This window comes from Lolium perenne, chromosome 3 (genome assembly GCF_019359855.2).
Source record: "Lolium perenne isolate Kyuss_39 chromosome 3, Kyuss_2.0, whole genome shotgun sequence".
In the NCBI taxonomy this organism is placed as follows: Eukaryota; Viridiplantae; Streptophyta; class Magnoliopsida; order Poales; family Poaceae; genus Lolium; species Lolium perenne.
In genome coordinates, this window is record NC_067246.2 from 212,831,017 (window position 1) to 212,853,611 (window position 22,595).

The window sequence follows — 22,595 nt, forward strand, 5'->3', positions numbered from 1 at the left end:
TCTTCCTTTATTGGAACTTGTTTTGCAGACAAGAAAAGTGGCACATGTAATGTGAGTAAAACCCTCATAGCCAAAATCAGCTACGAGCAAGATTTTCTGTAATGTAGATGCCCCAATTGACTCTCATCCCAAATGTAGTCTTTTTTATGTCAGTATAGACTTTTTTACATGGCATGCATTTGCCTAACGAGCAGCATTGTATTGCCATTCTAGCCAACCTAATCGATATGTCAAGCTTCATGCACAAGATGCCATGTTTAATTTACTCCCTCACTCCGATCCATATTTTTTGGTGTAAAAGGAATGTGAATCTAAGGGAGTACTTTTCTTAGATAGTACTATACCAGTTCAAAAAAAAGTACTACTACATCACAAATGCATCAAAAGATTACTACATCACAAGACTACTGATACGTCTCCAGCGTATTGATAATTTCTTATGTTCCATGCTTGTTTTATGATGATACACACATGTTTTATACATACTTTATGTCATTTTTATGCATTTTCTGGCACTAACCTATTAACGAGATGCCGAAGAGCCAGTTGATGTTTTCTGCTATTTTTGGTTTCAGAAATCCTAGTAAGGAAATATTCTCGGAATTGGACGAAATCAACACCCAGGATCTTATTTTTCCACGAAGCTTCCAGAAGTCCGAAAGGGAAACGAAGTGGGGCGATGAGGCGACGACACGCCAGGGCCGCGCGGCCAGGCCTGGGGCCGCGCCGCCCTATTGTGTGGGTCCCTCGCGTCACCCCTAAACCTACCTCTCCGCCTATAAGAAGCCTTCGTCCATAATAACTCCAGTACCAAGAGCCACGATACGAAAACCTTCCAGAGACGCCGCCGCCGCCAATCCCATCTCGGGGGATTCAGGAGATCGCCTCCGGCACCCTGCCGGAGAGGGGAATCATCTCCCGGAGGACTCTTCACCGCCATGGTCGCCTCCGGAGTGATGTGTGAGTAGTTCACCCCTGGACTATGGGTCCATAGCAGTAGCTAGATGGTTGTCTTCTCCTAATTGTGCTATCATTGTTCGATCTTGTGAGCTGCCTAACATGATCAAGATCATCTATTTGTAATGCTACATGTTGCGTTTGTTGGGATCCGATGAATATGGAATGCTATGTTATGTTGATTATCAATCTATCATCTATGTGTTGTTTATGATCTTGCATGCTCTCCGTTATTAGTAGAGGCTCTGGCCAAGTCGTTACTTGTAACTCCAAGAGGGAGTATTTATGCTCGATAGTGGGTTCATGCCTCCATTAAACTGGGATGTGACAGAAAGTTCTAAGGTTGTGGATGTGCTGTTGCCACTAGGGATAAAACATCAATGCTATGTCTAAGGATATTTGTGTTGATTACATTACGCACCATACTTAATGCAATTGTCTGTTGTTTGCAACTTAATACCGGAGGGGGTTCGGATGATAACCTGAAGGTGGACTTTTTAGGCATAGATGCATGCTGGATAGCGGTCTATGTACTTTGTCGTAATGCCTAATTAAATCTCACACTACTCATCATAACATATATGTGCATTGTCATGCCCTCTTTATTTGTCAATTGCCCAACTGTAATTTGTTCACCCAACATGCTATTTCTTATTGGAGAGACACCACTAGTGAACTGTGGACCCCGGTCCATTCTTTACATCGAATACAATCTACTGCAATTCTCGTTCTTACTGTTTTCTGCAAACATCATCATCCAAACTATACATCTAATCCTTTGTTACAGCAAGCCGGTGAGATTGACAACCTCACTGTCACGTTGGGGCAAAGTAATTTGGTTGTGTTGTGCAGGTTCCACGTTGGCGCCGGAATCCCTGGTGTTGCGCCGCACTACACTCCGCCGCCATCAACCTTCAACGTGCTTCTTGGCTCCTACTGGTTCGATAAATCTTGGTTTCTTACTGAGGGAAAACTTGCTGCTATACGCATCACACCTTCCTCTTGGGGTTCCCAACGGACGCGTGTTGTACGCGTATCAAGCACATTTTCTAGCGCCGTTGCCGGGGAGATCAAGACACGTTGCAAGGGGAGTCTCCACTTCCAATCTCCTTACTTTGTTTTTGTCTTGCTTTATTTTATTTACTATTTTGTTTGCTGCATTATATCAAAACACAAAAAAATTAGTTGCTAGCTTTACTATCTTGTTTGCGTTCTCCATATTAAAAACACAAAAAAAAAAATTAGTTACTTGCATTTACTTTATCTAGTTTGCTTTATTTACTATTTCTAAAATGGGTACTCCTGAAAATACTAAGTTGTGTGACTTCACAAACATAAATAATAATGATTTCTTATGCACACCTATTGCTCCACCTGCTACTACAGCAGAATTCTTTGAAATTAAACCTGCTTTACTAAATCTTGTTACGAGAGAGCAATTTTCTGGTGTTAGTTCTGATGATGCTGCTGCCCATCTTAAAAAAATTGTTGAATTATGTGAAATGCAAAAGTATAAGGATGTAGATGGTGACATTATAAAATTAAAATTGTACCCTTTCTCATTAAGAGGAAGAGCTAAAGATTGGTTGCTATCTCTGCCTAAGAATAGTATTGATTCATGGACTAAATGTAAGGATGCTTTCATTGGTAGATATTATCCTCCTGCTAAAACTATATCTTTGAGAAGTAGCATAATCAATTTTAAGCAATTGGATAATGAGCATGTTGCTCAAGCATGGGAAAGAATGAAATCTTTGGTTAAAAATTGCCCAACCCATGGACTGACTACTTGGATGATCATCCAAACCTTTTATGCAGGACTGAATTTTTCTTCGCGGAACCTATTGGATTCAGCTGCTGGAGGTACTTTTATGTCCATCACTCTAGGCGCTGCAACAAAGCTTCTTGATAATATGATGATTAATTACTCTGAATGGCACACGGAAAGAGCTCCACAAGGTAAGAAGGTAAATTCTGTTGAAGAAACCTCCTCCTTGAATGATAAGATTGATGCTATTATGTCTATGCTTGTGAATGGTAGATCTAATGTTGATCCTAATAATATTCCGTTAGCTTCATTGGTTGCTCAAGAAGAACATGTTGATGTGAACTTCATTAAAAATAATAATTTCAACAACAATGCTTATCGGAATAATTCTAGTAACAACTATTGGCCATATCCTTATAATAATGGTAACAGTTATGGTAATTCTTATGGGAATTCTTACAACAATAATAGGAATGTACCCCCTGGACTTGAAGCCATGCTTAAGGAATTTATTAGTACACAAACTGCTTTTAACAAAACTGTTGAAGAAAAGCTTGGTAAAATTGATATACTTGCTTCTAAAGTCGATAGTCTTGCTGCTGATGTTGATCTTTTGAAATCGAAAGTTATGCCTAATGAAGATAAAGATATTAAGTCATTTGCTACAGCAAACGTCATCCAAGTTAGAATTAATGAGAATATAAGATTGATGGCCGAATTACGTGCTAGGTGGGAAAAAGAAGAAAATGCTAAAGAGAATAATATAGCTAAAGTTTTGACTATTACCACCACTAGAAATGAAAATGCTTCACATGTTGACACACCTCCTACTATCAATGGTAAAATAATTGGTGTTGGCAACGTTTCTACCCCTAATGCAAAACTTGCAAAACTGCATGAAACTGCAAAAACTGCTGAAATTGCTTGTGATAAAACTGCTGAAATTTTTTCAAATATTGGGGACAATGATCCCATTGCTTTAGATCATAATGGTTTAGATTTTTATGATTGCCACATCTCTGAAGTTATAAAGTTCTTACAAAAACTTGCTAAGAGTCCTAATGCTAGTGCTATAAATTTTGCCTTTACAAAACATATTACAAATGCTCTCATTAAAGCTAGAGAAGAGAAACTAAATCGTGAAACTTCTATTCCTAGGAAGTTAGAAGATGGTTGGGAGCCCATCATTAAGATGAAGGTCAATGATTTTGATTGTAATGCTTTATGTGATCTTGGTGCAAGTATTTCCGTTATGCCTAGGAAAATTTATAATATGCTTGACTTGCCACCATTGAAAAATTGTTATTTGGATGTTAATCTTGCTGATAATTCTACAAAGAAACCTTTGGGGAGGATTGATAATGTACGCATTATGGTTAACAATAGCCTTGTCCCCGTTGATTTTGTTGTCTTGGATATTGAATGCAATGCATCTTGTCCCACTATATTGGGAAGACCTTTTCTTCGAACTGTTGGTGCTATTATTGACATGAAGGAAGGTAATATTAAATATCAATTTCCTCTCAAGAAAGGTATGGAACACTTCCCTAGAAAGATAATGAAGTAACCTTTTGATTCTATCATTAGAACAAATTATGATGTTGATGCTTCATCTCTTGATAATACTTGATGCACACTTTCTGCGCCTAGCTGAAAGGCGTTAAAGAAAAGCGCTTATGGGAGACAACCCATGATTTTACTATAGTACTTTTGTTTTATATTTGAGTCTTGGAAGTTTTTACTACTGTAGCAACCTCTTCTTATCTTAATTTTGTTGCATTGTTGTGCCAAGTAAAGTCTTTGATAGTAAGGTTCATACTAGATTTGGATTACTGCGCAGAAACAGATTTCTTACTGTCACGAATTTGAGCAGTATTCTCTGTAGGTAACTCAGAAAAATCTGCCAATTTACGTGAGTAATCCTCAGATATTTATGCAACTTTCATTCAATTTGAGCATTTTCATTTGAGCAAGTCTGGTGCGCCTAAAAAATTCGTCTTTACGGACTGTTCTGTTTTGACAGATTCTGCCTTTTATTTCGCATTGCCTGTTTTGCTATGTTTGATGGATTTCTTTATTCCATTCACTTTCATTAGCTTTGTGCAATGTTCAGAAGTGTTAAGAGTGATTATGTAACCTCTGAACATGTGAATTTTGATTATGCACTAACCCTCTAATGAGTTGTTTTGAGTTTGGTGTGGAGGAAGTATTCAAGGATCAAGAGAGGAGGATGATACAATATGATCAAGGAGAGTGAAAGATCTAAGCTTGGGGATGCCCCGGTGGTTCATCCCTGCATATTTCAAGAAGACTCAAGCATCTAAGCTTGGGGATGCCCAAGGCATTCCCTTCCCATTCTTCATCGACAACATTATCAGGTTCCTCTAGTGAAACTATATTTTTAGTCCATCACATCTTATGTGCTTTACTTGGAGCGTCTGTTTGTTTTTGTTTTGTTTGAATAAATTGGATCCTAGCATTCATTTTGTGGGAGAGAGACACGCTTCGCTGTTGCATATGAACAAAAATGTTCTTGGCTTTACTCATAGTGTTCATGGCGAAGGTTGAAACTGCTTCGTTAATTGTTATATGGTTGGAAACGGGAAATGCTACATGTGGTAATTGGTATAATGTCTTGAATAATGTGATACTTGGCAATTGTTGTGCTCATGTTTAAGCTCTTGCATCATATACGTTGCGCCTATTAGTGAAGAAATACATAGAGCTTGCTAAATTTTGGTTTGCATGATTGGTTTCTCTAAGGTCTAGATATTTTCTAGTAAGGGTTTGAACTACAAGGAAGACGGTGTAGAGTCTTATAATGCTTGCAATATGTTCTTATGTGAGTTTTGCTGTACCGGTTCATACTTGTGTTTGCTTCAAATAACCTTGCTAGCCTAAGCCTTGTATTGAGAGGGATTACTTCTCGTGCATCCAAATCCTTGAGCCAAAAACTATGCCACTTGTGTCCACCATACCTACCTACTACATGATATTTCTCCGCCATTCCAAAGTAAATTGCTTGAGTGCTACCTTTAAAATTCCATTCTTTGTCTTTGCAATATATAACTCATGGGACAAATAGCCTAAAAACTATTGTGGTATTGAATATGTGCTTATGTATCTTATTTCTTATTAAGTTGCTTGTTGAGCGATAACCATGTTCCTGGGGACGCCATCGACTATCTTTTTTGAAAATCATGTGAGTTGCTATGCATGTTCGTCTTGTCTGAAGTAAGGGAGATTTATCATGATCAATGGTTTGAGTATGCATATTGTTAGAGAAGAACATTGGGCCGCTAACTAAAGCCATGATCCATGGTGGAAGTTTCAGTTTTGGACAATCAATCCTCAATCTCTTATGAGAATATTATTTGTCGTTGAATGCTTATGCATTAAAGAGGAGTCCATTATCTGTTGTCTATGTCGTCCCGGTATGGATGTCTAAGTTGAGAATAATCAAAAGCGAGAAATCCAATGCGAGCTTTCTCCTTAGACCTTTGTACAGGCGGCATAGAGGTACCCCTTTGTGACACTTGGTTAAAACATATGCTATGCAATGATAATCCATGTAAATCCGAGCTAATTAGGACAAGGTGCGGGCACTATTGGTATACTATGCATGAGGCTTCCAACTTGTAGGATATCTTATATATAATGCATATGCTTTATTACTACCGTTGACAAAATTGTTTCTTGTTTTCAAAATAAAGGATCTAGCACAAATATAGCAATCCATGCTTCCCTCTGCGAAGGGCCTTTCTTCTACTTTTATGTTGAGTCAGTTTACCCATTTCCTTCCATCTTAGAAGCAAACACTTGTGTTAACTGTGCATTGATTCTTACATGTTTACCTATTGCACTTATTATATTACTTTGCATTGACAAATATCCATGAGATATACATATTACAAGTTGAAAGCAACCGCTGAAACTTAATCTTCCTTTGTGTTGCTTCAATGCCTTTACTTTGAATCTATTGCTTTATGAGTTAACTCTTATGCAAGACTTATTGATGCTTGTCTTGAAAGTACTATTCATGAAAAGTCTTTGCTATATGATTCAATTGTTTACTCATTGTCTTAACCACTGCTTCGAATCGCTGCATTCATCTCATGTGCTTACAATAGTATTGATCAAGATTATGATGGCATGTCACTTCAGAAATTATCTTTGCTATCGTTTACCTACTCGGGGACGAGTAGGAACTAAGCTTGGGGATGCTGATACGTCTCCAACGTATCGATAATTTCTTATGTTCCATGCTTGTTTTATGATGATACACACATGTTTTATACATACTTTATGTCATTTTTATGCATTTTCCGGCACTAACCTATTAACGAGATGCCGAAGAGCCAGTTGCTATTTTCTGCTGTTTTTGGTTTCAGAAATCCTAATAAGGAAATATTCTCGGAATTGGACGAAATCAACGCCGAGGATCTTATTTTTCCACGAAGCTTCCAGAAGTCCGAAAGGGAAACGAAGTGGGGCGACGAGGCGACGACACGCCAGGGCCGCGCGGCCAGGCCTGGGGCCGCGCCGCCCTGTTGTGTGGGTCCCTCGCGTCACCCCTAAACCTACCTCTCCGCCTATAAGAAGCTTTCGTCGATAATAACTCCAGTACCGAGAGCCACGATACGAAAACCTTCCAGAGATGCCGCCGCCGCCAATCCCATCTCGGGGGATTCAGGAGATCGCCTCCGGCACCCTGCCGGAGAGGGGAATCATCTCCCGGAGGACTCTTCACCGCCATGGTCGCCTCCAGAGTGATGTGTGAGTAGTTCACCCCTGGACTATGGGTCCATAGCAGTAGCTAGATGGTTGTCTTCTCCTAATTGTGCTATCATTGTTCGATCTTATGAGCTCCCTAACATGATCAAGATCATCTATTTGTAATGCTACATGTTGCGTTTGTTGGGATCCGATGAATATGGAATGCTATGTTATGTTGATTATCAATCTATCATCTATGTGTTGTTTCTGATCTTGCATGCTCTCCGTTATTAGTAGAGGCTCTGGCCAAGTCGTTACTTGTAACTCCAAGAGGGAGTATTTATGCTCGATAGTGGGTTCATGCCTCCATTAAATCTAGGACAGTGACAGAAAGTTCTAAGGTTGTGGATGTGCTGTTGCCACTAGGGATAAAACATCAATGCTATGTCTAAGGATATTTGTGTTGATTACATTACGCACCATACTTAATGCAATTGTCTGTTGTTTGCAACTTAATACTGGAGGGGGTTCGGATGATAACCTGAAGGTGGACTTTTTAGGCATAGATGCATGCTGGATAGCGGTCTATGTACTTTGTCGTAATGCCCAATTAAATGTCACACTACTCATCATAACATATATGTGCATTGTCATGCCCTCTTTATTTGTCAATTGCCCAACTGTAATTTGTTCACCCAACATGCTATTTCTTATTGGAGAGACACCACTAGTGAACTGTGGACCCCGATCCATTCTTTACATCGAATACAATCTACTGCAATTCTCGTTCTTACTGTTTTCTGCAAACATCATCATCCACATTATACATCTAATCCTTTGTTACAGCAAGCCGGTGAGATTGACAACATCACTGTCACGTTGGGGCAAAGTAATTTGGTTGTGTTGTGCAGGTTCCACGTTGGCACCGGAATCCCTGGTGTTGCGCCGCACTACACTCCACCGCCATCAACCTTCAACGTGCTTCTTGGCTCCTACTGGTTCGATAAACCTTGGTTTCTTACTAAGGGAAAACTTGCTGCTATACGCATCACACCTTCCTCTTGGGGTTCCCAACGGACGCGTGTTGTACGCGTATCAACTACCACGGTTGTACTAGTAGAGTTTAATGCTGAACTTCCAAAGGGAATAAGATTACACATATGAACTTTAAACAAGACCAGGAGCATGAGGGCCAGCAGCAGGGGCGTTGACCGGGAACAAGCCAGGCAAGACGTAATTCTGGAGGAAGAGGCCATATGCTGCGTGCTTGGCCTTGGTTGTAGGGCGGTGCTTCCCCGATGTACTTAGGCCTACACCCATCGCATGCTGGATCAGGTTGCGGATGTCCTTCTGGAGGATTTTGCCACAGAATGGCCAAAATAGCTCCCCGCGCATGCGGAAACGAATTTCACCACCCTTCAGCCGCTTCAGAACGTAGCGGCTCTTCTGGTCCCTGCGCTCATTGTTGTCGTCCATGTCATCAGAATATTCCTGTGAATTATAAAGTACATAATAATCAGGTGTTTAATAACAGATCGAATAAATACTGCACTATCATAAGCAAACCTTAGAAACCCTAAAATTAAATGTGTAGAACAAGTAAATGGCAGAAGAAACCATACTAAATCACGAGAAAACCCTATGAACAGCAATGAACATAAGCCACAACAATTGCAAATCCACTAGTTATGAACACATAAATTAATTATATGACTAATCAAGCCAACTACATGGCAGATTAGTCGAAATTAAACTAGAATCTGAACGTACGAACCGTACAATCAAGTACGTCTACAAGAACAAGGTAGGAGATCAAATCAATCAAGAACCAGGTTCGTGCAAACCACGTGAACAGTAATATGACACAAAGAGGATCGGGACAGTTTCGGTAAAAGAGCAGTACCTCCTCGTCGTCACCCTCGACATCCTCCTGGAACTGAACGTTTGGACCGAAATCGTTGAAGGGGTCGAGGTCTGCGTCCAGCACCGGGTCTAGGAAGACCTCGCCGTGGTGGCCTGCAACGCCTTGCAGATCTTCGGCGGGAGCAACGGTGTTGCTATCCACCTTCTCCTCGACGGCCAGGACGCCTGTTTCGATCGAGGTCGAAGAATCAGACAAGCAGAGGAGACGAGCGGCCTGGGTGCCCGGTGAAGCCTCACCCGCCGCGATGACCACTACCGCAGAGGCATCCTCTACGCGAGCGGTCGCCGATTGCTCCGCCTCGTACGCAAGACATGTCTTCATGCTGCTGCGGTTGGAAACGAGGAAGTCGATGCCTCGGAGGTGCGGTGAGTTGATGGGGGTTTTTCACAGTGTGGGGGAGGGGAGAGGACGAGCTCACGAGAGACGATGAGGCCGATTATTTTATAGCCTCTGACTCTCTGTATCGAGTTGTGGACGCGTGAAGTCGTGCATGTACTCGATTTTCCACTTTCTGAGAAACGTGTACGAAACATTTTTTTTCTTGGACCATTTAACTTCATGTGGGGCTCATGTATACCAATACTTCCAAACGTCACAAGTAATTCATAATCATTCAGAAAAATATAAGACATCAACATTTTATTGTTTGTGTCAGATATTGTCCATGAAAAATAACATCCTTCAAAAAATAAATCCCCTATGCCAATCCTGTCATGCCCGTCTACTCCAACTAGCTTCCTCGAGTAATTTATCACCTTACATTCTTAAAATGAACCAAAATTTGGCACAGGGGCATCACATGGAAAATGATGTTACCATTCTCTCTTCCCATTTTTTTTGAATTTTTCAAAATTGTCATGCCCTAACGGAAAAAATGTATGTTCCTTCTATGAAGCATGTATCAAAATGGCATTACCAAAACCTGGGGGTGGCGGGGCACATGGTGGTGTGATGATACATCACATTTGGACCACACAACACAATTTGGACCAACCAAAAAAATTCAACCACCCTACACAAACCCTGGTCAAAACTAGTTTGACCAATATTACAAAAGTTGTACATAATTCAGAAACCGTCAGAAATATACGAAGCATTCAGGAGTCAATACTGAAGACAAAGCAATTATGCCAAAACATGAAGGCAGAGGAGGAACAGGTCTTGCTATATTGCACAACAAAGCCAAATTCAACTTTTCATCGATTGCAAAATTCTGGCTGCAATTAGCACACCCTAGTCTCCTGATGTCGCAATAGTTGGCTGCTGGGAGCGGAGACACTCGACTTCCTTCTTCAACTTATCGCACTATGTGCGAACTTTCAAGTACTTCGTCTCGAAATATTGCGCATCTTCAGCATGCAACTCCACTTCCTGTCGAAAACTTTCACAGTCACAGTTGCAATCACACTGACCAGCCTTGTCAGTGACCACACTCATCGGTGGCTGGGCGCGTAGTTCCTTGACTTCCTTCTTCAACTTCTTACACTCAGCGAGAACGTCTGAGTACCGTTTATCAAAAGAAGATTGCACGGAACGAGCATTCTCCTCCGATATGGCACGATTTAAAATGCACCTGCCCACGAGGTGGCGGATTGTCTTATGAAGGTTGGTGTTGTGGCCCTTGATCTGGTCCAGTTTCGCGGAGAATCGTGTTATCACATCCTGCATTGCAAATTCAACAGCAATGAAGTATGCAGAGTGCAGATGAGGGGGAGAAATAAACAAATGGAGTGCCAACCTCTTCAATATGCCTGAGAGCTGCAAAGTCCTTGTCCATAGGAACCTCTTCAACGATGGAACCGCCATCCCTGGAAGAAAGACAGTTAAGTAGTTGGACTTGGCAGCCAGCAAGGAGGCGATGAAACTGCGGCACGACAATGGAAACATACACGGCCGAAGATGCACACACGCGCACTGGCTGCTCCTCTCCCGGAGACTGAGCATTCATCTCTGATTCTGCATTCAGGATACCAAACCTATGCAAGAGTTGGAGGTTTCTGTTATGAAGGGTGGTGTTCTGGCCCTTGATCTCGGCGGCTGTCGCCGATAATCTCATAATCCCTTCCTGCATTGAAAAAATCACCAGTAACGAATCAGGGATCCTTTTTCATTCACAGGATAGGAAAATCATAAGATTAGGAAAAGCATAGGATTTTGTATACATTAGAGTGGGTGTATGCGCTATTTTATGGGCCATTTGGAATGTACAAAATGAATTCGTGTTTAATAAACCCAAATCTCATCCCTTCTTGCAGGTTATCCCTATGATTATTCACTAGATCCGTATGTTTCTTATCTCCCGCCCGAGGATCAGCAGGATATCATGGATTCTGGGTGCAACTGACTAGAGACAGTTGCACGGGATTTTTACAGCCAGGGTGGCTGGCAGTTTCCTCATATAATTACTTACTGATGTGTTTTTGCCTTTTTGGCACCCGCTGTTTTCTATGTTTCGTTGGTGGATCTTTGTGTCGACTCTAGCTGATCCGTGAGAAGTTGTCATAATTTGTGTATGAACTGAAGAAAGCAATAAAGCAGCCATATACATCATTTTGATGCAGAGGCTGTGGTATGTCCCCTATTTCGAAAAAAGGAACAAACATAGGATTGAGATGTCATGGCTAGTTGAATTAATGTTTTATTCCTATATTATTCGCACTACTAGATTCCTATAGGGTTAGTTCCTATAGGATATGTTCCTATAAATCAAACAACTAATGTAGGAAAAAATCTCATAGGATCTAAATGCTACACAATTCTTATAGGAGTCCTATGAATTAAAGAATCCCTCATGCAGTACGGAGATGAAGAGGAAGAAAAAATAGCAATGGATATATATTATATAGTGCATACATTATTAATGCTCTTGAGAGCTAACAAGTGCTCATCAAACAACGGGTCCTCGATAGCTAAGTACGAAGTGGATCCTGCGGTAGAAAGCACGAGCCTGAAACCGTCGGCCCTGGAAGATGATAGCCGGTTTAGTTGGCACCGCCTGCTAGCAAGGACTCAACGAAAATCCGGCATGGCGATGGAAACATACCCAGGAGCTTCGTACCCACGAGGTTGGCGAGAAACGAGCGATTTCTCAACTTGGGTAGGAATGGCGCTGAAACCAGCCGCCATGGAAGAAAGACGGTTAAATTGTTTGATCCGCTAGCCAGCCATAAGGCAGAGAACTTTGGCATGGCGATGGAAACATACCTGGGAGCTTCGTACCCACCATCTTGGCGAAACACGGGCGATTTCTCGGCATCGGTAGGAAGGGCGCCACTTGAACGGGCGGCCCTGGAAGAAAGACGGTCAAATAGCTGGTTCTCCCGGGTAAAAAAATAGTTGGATCTGTTTGCCTTGCTGTAATCTGCTTTCATGGGGGCAAAGAAAGCACATGGCGATAAAAACCTACCAGGACTCTTGCTGGATTACTCTGACCTGACCCAACCAGCCCGAAGCAGACTGAGCTTGCGATGGAAGCGCAGACATGCCTGTCTGCCGGCGCCGCTGGTACACTTTCAAAGTCGGAGTTTGCAGGACTTTCAGCGGGACGGATTTCACCGCGGATTTAGTCACAGACACCAACGCCTCCTTCCTCTTCTTACTCTTCTTCATGTTCTTCTTAGACAACTTGTTGAACGAGGGATGAATCGCTGGAGGAAGAAGGAAGGGACAAGCAGGTGGGGATAGAAGGGGTCGGTGTAGAGCTCTCTGGGGAGGGTTCCCCGGGGAGGAGGATGAAAACTGGAACGAACAGGACAGGGATGGGACTGGGCAATCTTGTCCATCCATCCAAAATCAAAGGGCGGGAGCACATAAGACTTTGGGCCATTGACAGGCTGGTCCTGCCACAGGCGGACCCCAAGTTTCAGCGATTCAATGTCAGTGAAAAGATATATCGGCAATTTAAAAGAATCTTGTTCGGGGTCGGCCGCGGAAGCCAAATCTTTGTGTCCCAAAGTCTACTAGTAGTCTACTTCTATATAGGTATAGCTGCATAGCCATCATACCATTGCATTGATCGAGCTGTACGCCTTTACCACTCTGATTCAGGTCCAAAATATTAGTGTTCTCTTGTCAAATCAAAGGCCATGTCAGTTTGACGAAAGGGACGTTCTTTACAGACTAGTCAGTTCGGCAAAAAGATTCTTGAAGCCATGTACATATTTTCTGGACCGATTTAGTAATTTGCTACAACTGTAATATTATTTTCAATTTTCAGCAATTTATTTGAATTTTAGGATTTTACTTATAAATTTTGCTAATTGACATGTGTAGGGAAAGATAGAAAACAACTAGTGTATGCATGACAAATTAATCTGACTAAATAAATCTTATAGTGGCCACTTTGCATCACTCAAACTGAGAGGGCATGTTAGATTCATATGATAGAAAAATGGAGAATCGCTATGAAATATGACTCCTTGAATCCTACGGGAAAGAAATCTATGGGAATTGGTAAAGCTAGGTGTGTGATGGTATCATAGGAAAGCCAAAGGAAAATTCTACTAGAGATTGAGAATGCATAGCATAGTTGTCACAGATGCATATGAATTTTTCCAAGAGGTCTAACCTCTTATTAGAAATCCTATAGGATTGTACTAGTATAAGAAAACAATACATAGAAATTTTGGAGGATTCAATTCTTCAAATCAAACAAGCTATATAGGGGGAAAATCATATGCTTTGATTCGTACAATTTGTATAGGAGTTATGTAGGATTTGACTATAGGATTTGAATATTTGTACGGTTGTGTAATAATTTTACCCAGATCAATTCACATACCACCGGTTATGTATTTTTTTGGGCTATAAAAATAGGAGGTGTGGTATATTTTATGTGTGTAGAGATAATCTCACCATCTTATAGCCACCCCTAATATTTCAAGCAAACAAAAAAAATCTATACTACCACTAACCACCTCTCGTCCTACACTCAATTCCTACACAATCAAACAACAAAAATTGGCTATCCCTAGCCAGGTGGTTGGGGATACTCTCATCCCATAAAACTATCCCCTAAACCAAACAACCCCTAATAGGGAGGGAAGGAAAACCTAGTATCTGATACTGTACAAAAAACACATAAAGCAATCTGGAACCGTCCACATAGAATCAACGGGCCAGAGCAGATGCCTTCTTTAGGAAGGGTCTTGCGCGAAAGCCAAGGAATCCTCTGCGTCGACAATCTTCTGTAGCAGTAAAATTGACCATCATAGCGGAACATTGATGGAGCCACTACAATGCGTCCAAATCCGGGTATAGTCTTGTCATATCAATGGCTATGTCAGTTTCTCCAGATATAATCTATCCGTTAGCTAGTACTACTACTCTAGAGGCTTCTACAACCATCTTGTACGCCACATGCAGAAGTTGTACAGTACTACGACTACTATCGTGTATCGACTAGTCCGATCACGTCCAGGTCGCAACTACTAAAATATGGCCGTAAAGAAAATGCAGAAGTAGGATGGGGCCACGACAAAAGACATATCATATCAGCATGCATAGCATCTCATTTGCAACTAGTTGCACCCGCATCCTATTATCGGATATCACACTTCTGCACTTTTAAAAAATATGAAGAAAATCAAAACTGGGACATATATTATGTTGTGTATTGCTCCACGCCTCCACAGGTCACAGATGAGTATGCATCTGTGAAGTTTCATCACAAACAATGAAATTTTCTAGGTTGCACAAAAAAGACAAATGATATGTGAATAGTTAAGGAATATTATTCACTTTGGTCTTTTCTTTTTTCCACAGCTCACATATGGTCACTTTTGAAACAAATGTTTAGATGTGCACAGGACAACATAACCCGTGACTATGATTTGAATTTACATTTTTTTAGAAACTCGAAATGTGACATCCGACAATAAGGTGAGGGCTCAACTAGTTGCGAAATGTTTGCACTCCTGACCATGCATCTGAATCTATCTACTAGACTACTACAACAACATACAAAATGCACCAGTTTTGAACTAGACATGTAACAACAGTACTAACCGTTGGTCTCCAAAATCTAACGCTTGTGATTAGAGGGATTCGCGTCAAGAGATACCACAACAGCATACACTTCTTTCTAGAACCATCATGTAGCCATTATGTAGAAGAAGAAAAAAGCAGGGTCACACCAATATCACACGTCCCACTCGATAGTAAGAAAGGTTCCAAGTTATTGTTCTCATTTCTCAAATGGTCATACCTATTTCGATGGTGTAACCTACATAGTATAAGTTATATATTAGTTGTATGGAAAGTTTGAGCAACATTTAGAACATAATTTTGTACTCCTAATTGGTCCAACATGCTAAGATTGGGGCGATGTATGAGAGACGGAGTGGGAAACGAGTGGGGCGTTGTATGAGAGACGGAGTGGGGGTGTACACTACAAGAAAAGTTCTGATAGACAACATCCCAAAATCGTCCGCTAAGGGGTATTTTTCGTCGCCTATGGGCCTAACCCGACGATATGGGTTCTGTTGTCGAAACTGCGTCAGGCAAAGTCCTACCACGTTTTTTTCGGTCCGTCGCGCTTGTGCGCCCTTCCGCCACGGAAAATCGGTCCGTTGCAGAAGTGTTTCCGGGAGCCCGTTGACTGCTGACGTCATGCAAACTGACACGTGGCAGACGCCGTTAACTGGCAGTTAACGGCGTTAACCGGCTGAAACCCCATGGCAGATGGTAGGCCCACACGAGGCCTGCCACGTCTTAAGCGGGCCGGCCCATTAAGTTTGCGGCCCGGGCCAGCTGACTTAGTTTGACCAGTCAACTATATAGCTAGGCTGGTCCATTAGTTACGTGGGCCGGGCCTAACCTCTCAGGTTGACTGGTCAAAACTTTAATGGGCTGGCCCACTAAGCATGTGGGCCGGGCCGAATGCACTCGTTTGACCGGTCAACAGGCAAAAGGGCCGGCCCACAAGACATGTGGGACCCACTTTCCTGTTATCGGGCCGGCCCATTTACAAAGTGGGGTCCACCTTAAAGCAAGTGGGCCGGCCCAAGAAGTTATTGGGCCGGCCCAATTAGCATGTGGGTCCCACTTTCCTGCTATCGGGCTGGCCCATTTAGTACGTGGGGTCCAGAATAGATCTAATGGGCTGGCCCAACAAAAGAGTGGGTCGGGCCAAAAACATAGGTGGGTCCCACTTTCCTGTTAAAGGCCCGGCCCATTTAGTATGTGGGGTCCACCATATAGCAAGTGGGCCAGCCCAAGAAGATAGTGGGCCGGGCCAAAAACGCATATGGGTCCCACTTTCCTTTTAAAGGGCCGGCCCATTTAGTATGTGGGGTCCACCATATAGCAAGTGGGCTGGCCCAACAAGATAGTGGGCCGGGCAAAAAACACAGGTGGGTCCCACTTTCCTGTTAAAGGGCTGGCCCATTTAGGATGTGGGTCCACCATATAGCAAGTGGGCCGGCCCAACAAGATAGTGGCCGGGCCAAAAACACAGGTGGGTCCCATTTTCCTGTTAAAGGGCCGGCCCATTTAGTATGTGGGGTCCACCATATAGCAAGTGGGCCGGCCCAACAAGATAGTGGGCCGGGCCAAAAACACAGGTGGGTCCCACTATCCTGTTAAAGGGCCGGCCCATTTAGTGTGTGGGGTCCACCACAAAAGCTTTTGGGATGGCCCAACAAGTTAGTGGGCCGGCCCAATTAGTATGTGGGGTCCACGGTAAATCAGGTGGGCTGGCCCGACGAGTTAGCGGGCCGGCCCAATAAGCTTGTGGGGCCCACTTTTCTATTACAGGGTCGGCCCAGTAGTGGGTGGCCGGGGTCCACCTTAAAGCAAGTGGGCTGGCCCAATAAGTAAGTGGGCCAGCCCGTTTAGTTGGCATTTATATGCCAGCATAATTGGCGCTTTAGGATTTTGCGGGCCGGCACATATGTGATTTCGCTTAATTGGGCCGTTTAAGTGATGGGAATTTGTGATTTAGATACTGAGAATATTTACACAGCACATGATTTCTGTCGGATAGCCTCACTAACCACAAGCACCAAGAAAAAATGTGCGAAAGAACTATAAAAACTAACTAAATATTACATAAAGCTGCAAGGCTTTGAAAAAATATTACAGAACCCAGAGAAATTGAATGGTAATTAAACCTAGCAATACAATGAAGCGATCCGGCAATCTTTTAAGTTGTCCATGCAGCACCTATATCTGAAACAAAGACATTACAAGTTAAGACATTACAAGGTGTTCAATCTCGCCCACAATGTCCTCTTCTTTCCTCTTCCTTTATTGGAACTTGTTTTGCAGACAAGAAAAGTGGCATGTGTAATGTGAGTAAAACCCACTTAGCCAAAATCAGCTACGAGCAAGATTTTATGTATTGTAGATGCCCCAATTGACTCTTATCTCCAATGTAGTTTTTTTATGTCAGTATAGACTTCTTTACTGGATGTATACTATTGTGCATGGCATGCATTTGCCTAATGAGAAGCATTGTATTGCCATTCTAGCCAACCTGATCGATCTGTCAAGCTTCATGCACGAGATGCCATGCTTAATTTACTCCCTCACTCCGATCCATATTTCTTGGTGTAAAATGAATGTGAATCGGAGGGAGTACTCTTCTTACATAGTACTATACCAGTTCAAAAAAAGTACTACTACATCACAAGTACACCACGGTTGTACTAGTAGAGTTTAATGCTTAACTTCCAAAGGGAATAAGATTACACATATGAACTTTAAATAGGTGCTATCCGACGTCTGCTTGTTTTGGGAGCACAACATAAATAATACTACCCCCGTCCATACATAAGTGACTAAACTTTGTCTAGAGATGGTTTCATCTATATCTGTTTTTAGTGTGTAGATACATCCGTATCTTGAAGGAAAAAGGTGAGCCGCTAACTTTTTGAATAGAGAGTAATACAATTCGGATAAACAATGGTATAGTAAAAAAAATACTCCTGCCCATCATAAAACAAAACACAGACTGACTCAAATATATGTACAGATCACAAAAAAGGTTTCATCAGAACCCAAACATATACATGCAGAGATGATCGTTTGATCACATAAAACAAAGGTTTCGTGGCATATTTTTGCCCCCAAAACAAGCAGACATCGGACAGCGCCAACGTACTAGCAGTTACCACTATGGAGCTGCAGTACAAACAAATGGTGCAGCGACATTTCCACCAGAACGAAAACTAAAAGACATCAGACCAAACAAAAGCTGGGATATCACTTCTTGCCCAAACAAGCCTTGCTCCTTCATATGCGACTTCCTTTTCTCTTATGGATGTTGAACTTTGAATTAGATGCGTTCTTGAAAGCGCGTTCTTTTTCGTGTCCTTGATGTTGCACTCTGGATCAGGTCGGTTACTGTCAGGAAATGAACAAATTGATCAGCAAAAGTCATATGTAAATGAATGCAAAGGTTACATATGAATGACTAACCCGGTCTAACTGATTAGGGATGTAAAGTGCACCAACGTCTAGCAGAATTGTACTTTCTCCACTGCCAGTTGCTCATATCTAATTGGAATACTCCCTCCTTTGCCCTTACAACCAGCTCATTTTTGTCCTCAAATACGCAGAGTAACCTTACTGCATGTTTCCAATTGTATGGAAATGATGTGTCAAGGCCAAGAAAAGTAACCAATTCAAAATTTATATGACATGTCCATGACTCGTGATCGCCTGTTGATGATCTTGTACTAGCCCATGTTTGTAGGGTGAAGTCTCTTATAATAGCAAGGGCAACATCTCCATTATGTCCCTTGAAGATGTGAATGTTAAGCATGAATATATCATGCGTCTCATGAGGACACTGAATATATTTCAGAGCCTTCTTTGCATGGTCAAGCTCAATGATATATCTAGACTTCGTTGGCCAGTACAAAATACCCCCTATGAGAGTTGCCGGTCTACGGTCAATCTCTGACAGCATCGGAGTTGATCGAGCTAGAAACTCCCATTCTTTTGAATCTGGTGAGTAGATATGAGCCTGTGCATCATAACTTTTAGTTGTTATCCAAACAACTGAGAACTTGCAACAATGTGTAAATGGTTCAGAGTTGTTTCTCGAACAGAGAATTGAGCCGCTGCTTTCAATTGCGTGATTGCGCCACAATGGTGGTTCTGGTATCGCTGTGAGAACTTGCCTAATTGGATCCCAGACTGATATATACCCACTGGATACATTAGAATGGAGTAGCACCATACCATCGCGGCATAGCAGGACATAGATTTGGGACCGTTCACTTCAGACGGGATTGCCAGCATCTGCAAGATGGCCGGGTGAAGATCATGCTCTGTGATGAATCGATTGTCCTCGGAGTTGTTGGTGAAAACCCTAGCAACGGGTTTCCTCCGTTGTGTGACATAGTTAGCTTTCTGAAATAATTTCTTCCCATACATTGCCTCCATGCTTTCTTGGTGCCTGATGCAGCTAGTAAGCAGGTTGGATGGGGAGGAAGCCTGACAAGAATCTGAGAGACTACATCTTCAGGCAGATTGTTGATTGTTGTGGGTGTCCTTCGACTAAAGCTGGTAGGATTACGCAAATCGCATGATGCATCATCAAAATTATGTAAACAACACATTGCATCATCTAATTTTTTAAACAAAATGCAACATCTAATTTGACTAAACATCAAAATGCATCATCTAATTCATCATCAATGTTTCCTAAACTGCACGGTGCATCAGCAAAATCAAAATAGTGTAAACAGCACAATGCATCAGCAAAATCAAAATAATGTAAACAGGACAATGCATCAGCAAAATCAAAATAATGTAAACAACACAATGCATCAGCAAAATCAAAATAATGTAAACAGGACAATGCAAAAATACCACAAAAATAGGACGCACCAACGGAAGGCAATCTCGCATCTACAGTAATAATTGCTAACGTGTAACACGATTGGAGGAAAAGGAGACATCTACAGGACCCAAAACGTTGTGGTAACATCAGATGGGGTTAGCTTTGATATAGGTAATAAAATGTAAATAACACAATGCATCATCTAAGTTGACAGCAAAATTCTTCATCGAAATTTCCCACACTGCTCAAGGAATCAGAAAAATTACCTAAAAGTCTAAAAGAGCAAAATGCATCATCAGAGTAAAATATATGTAAACAGTACAATGCATCATCCAACTTTTGGCTAAACAGCAGAGAGCATTAGCTAGGTTGACAGAAAAAAACCAAAAAACTCACCATGAAAAATTCCTGAAGAGGACAGTGCATCAGAAAAATTAATACTCCCCTCCGATTCATATTAATTGACTCCAATATGGATGTATCTAGAACTAAAATGTGTCTAGATACATTCATATTATAGTCAATTAATATGAACCGGAGTACCTAAAAAGCATAATGAATCACCCAAATTACAAAAGAAGCAGAATGCATCATCAAAAATACAAAAACATCGCAATGCATCATCACGTCTGGTTTGGGCAAAAAACCCAATCCACCAGATCTAACCGCATTGCAGTTGGGGAAGGTAGAACTTACAAAGGGGTTGACGAGTCATGATCATATGAAACAAGCGCCGCCTTAGATGAAGTCTCCATCCAAGCTCTCGACGCGTTCAAAGCAGCCAACTCTCGAAGCACGCGCCAAGACTTTCCAACAAAATGCCGCTTCGATACGAGCATTTGCCAGCGCCACAGCGCCCGAGGCCGTCCTAGCCACCGCCTTTGCCTTTGCCTCCGCATCCGCATCCGCTTTACATGTCTCCGCCGATGCATGCAGAGCATCCGTCTCCGCTTTCCATGTATCCGCCGACGCAGTGTAGGCATCGAGCGACGCCGTTTTCATTTCCTAGAAAACCCAGTAAGTTACTCACATTGCAATCCCAAAATTAAGGTTATATCGAACAAAATGACCGATGAACCTCTCTACTCGTCGGAGGATGGAGATGTACATACCTGCGAAGATCGGTCCGGTTGTGCTTGACGGTGGTGCATCGGGGACGGGGGAGAACTTGGCAGGGAGAATGGCGGCGCGGCCCAAGACGGCGGCGCAGAGAGGGGAGACGGTGCGGTCATCGAACCTCGGCAGAGAGTATTTTGTATATATATGAGAAGAAGAATAAAGTCTGGTCGAATGAGGCAGCGCGACCGGCAGAGTACAACCGAAGGCTACTAGTGCTACCTTGGAGTACTGTAGTAATATAACATAATAAAATAATGGCCTTGTTTAAACCACTCTTGTCAGTGTGTCATCGCGTGCAAATTTAATGCATTCTGTGGAAATCGGAATGATGCTGTAAAAACTCTCATATATATAGCATGCACCGACACTTTTCAACAAAATGTCATCTCCATTTCATAGCAGACTGCTTGCACACTGGGATACGATGCTGACATGACGAAGGGCGCAGAAGTATTTTGGAGTATTTCATTCGAGCAGATCGGGGCGACGATGCGTCTTTGGAGGGAATACCGTGTGGTGTGTGTTTGGAGGGAATACCATACGTACTTAGGAGTATTTCATTCGAGCAGACTGCTTGCACACTGGGATACGATGCTGACATGACGAAGGGCGCAGAAGTTTGCGTGAATGGTTGTACTACCATCCGACCATTAGCATAATCATTGCGCGATAGCTTACACGAGAAGGAAAAGAGCCGAATAGCTGTGGATAATAAAAGCATTTGGTTCTTCGAGGATCCTTCTTCTACTACCTTCTCAAAGGAGTACTACTATTGTAATTTTTTTGTTTTTCTGGGACCTTCGGGTCCCTTCCCCGTTGAAAAATGAAGTTTTCTATTCGAATACATTCATATGCCTATGTTTCTATTTTTACAAGCAAATAAATAACAAAGGATGACTCAATGCACAAGTTGATCTCGTTTTGAACTTTTTTTAAACTTCGCCTATTGTATTCAAATTTGATTAGAAGGAGTTGATCGATTGTACACACCAATCGTATAGCTCGGTGGGTGGATTGGCATTTGAAGTTTGGTCATTGTGTTCTTGTTTGTTACCACCCTCGCAAAGCACGTCCAAGTATTTCCTGTCAGAATTTATGGCATGTATGTAGTTACATAACCTACATTATTTCAATTATGAGTTTAATTACTAGGCAAAAGCTTTAAAAATCCATATATAGTTGCAGATTAAGATCAACAAATCCTTGAACCTATATCTACAAAATTGATGGCACTAACACATCCTAGCAAGCGGAAAGCATGTCTACCCTACTGCTTGCAAAAGGTGGAATTATGACATTAATGTGCAACTGTTAAAATT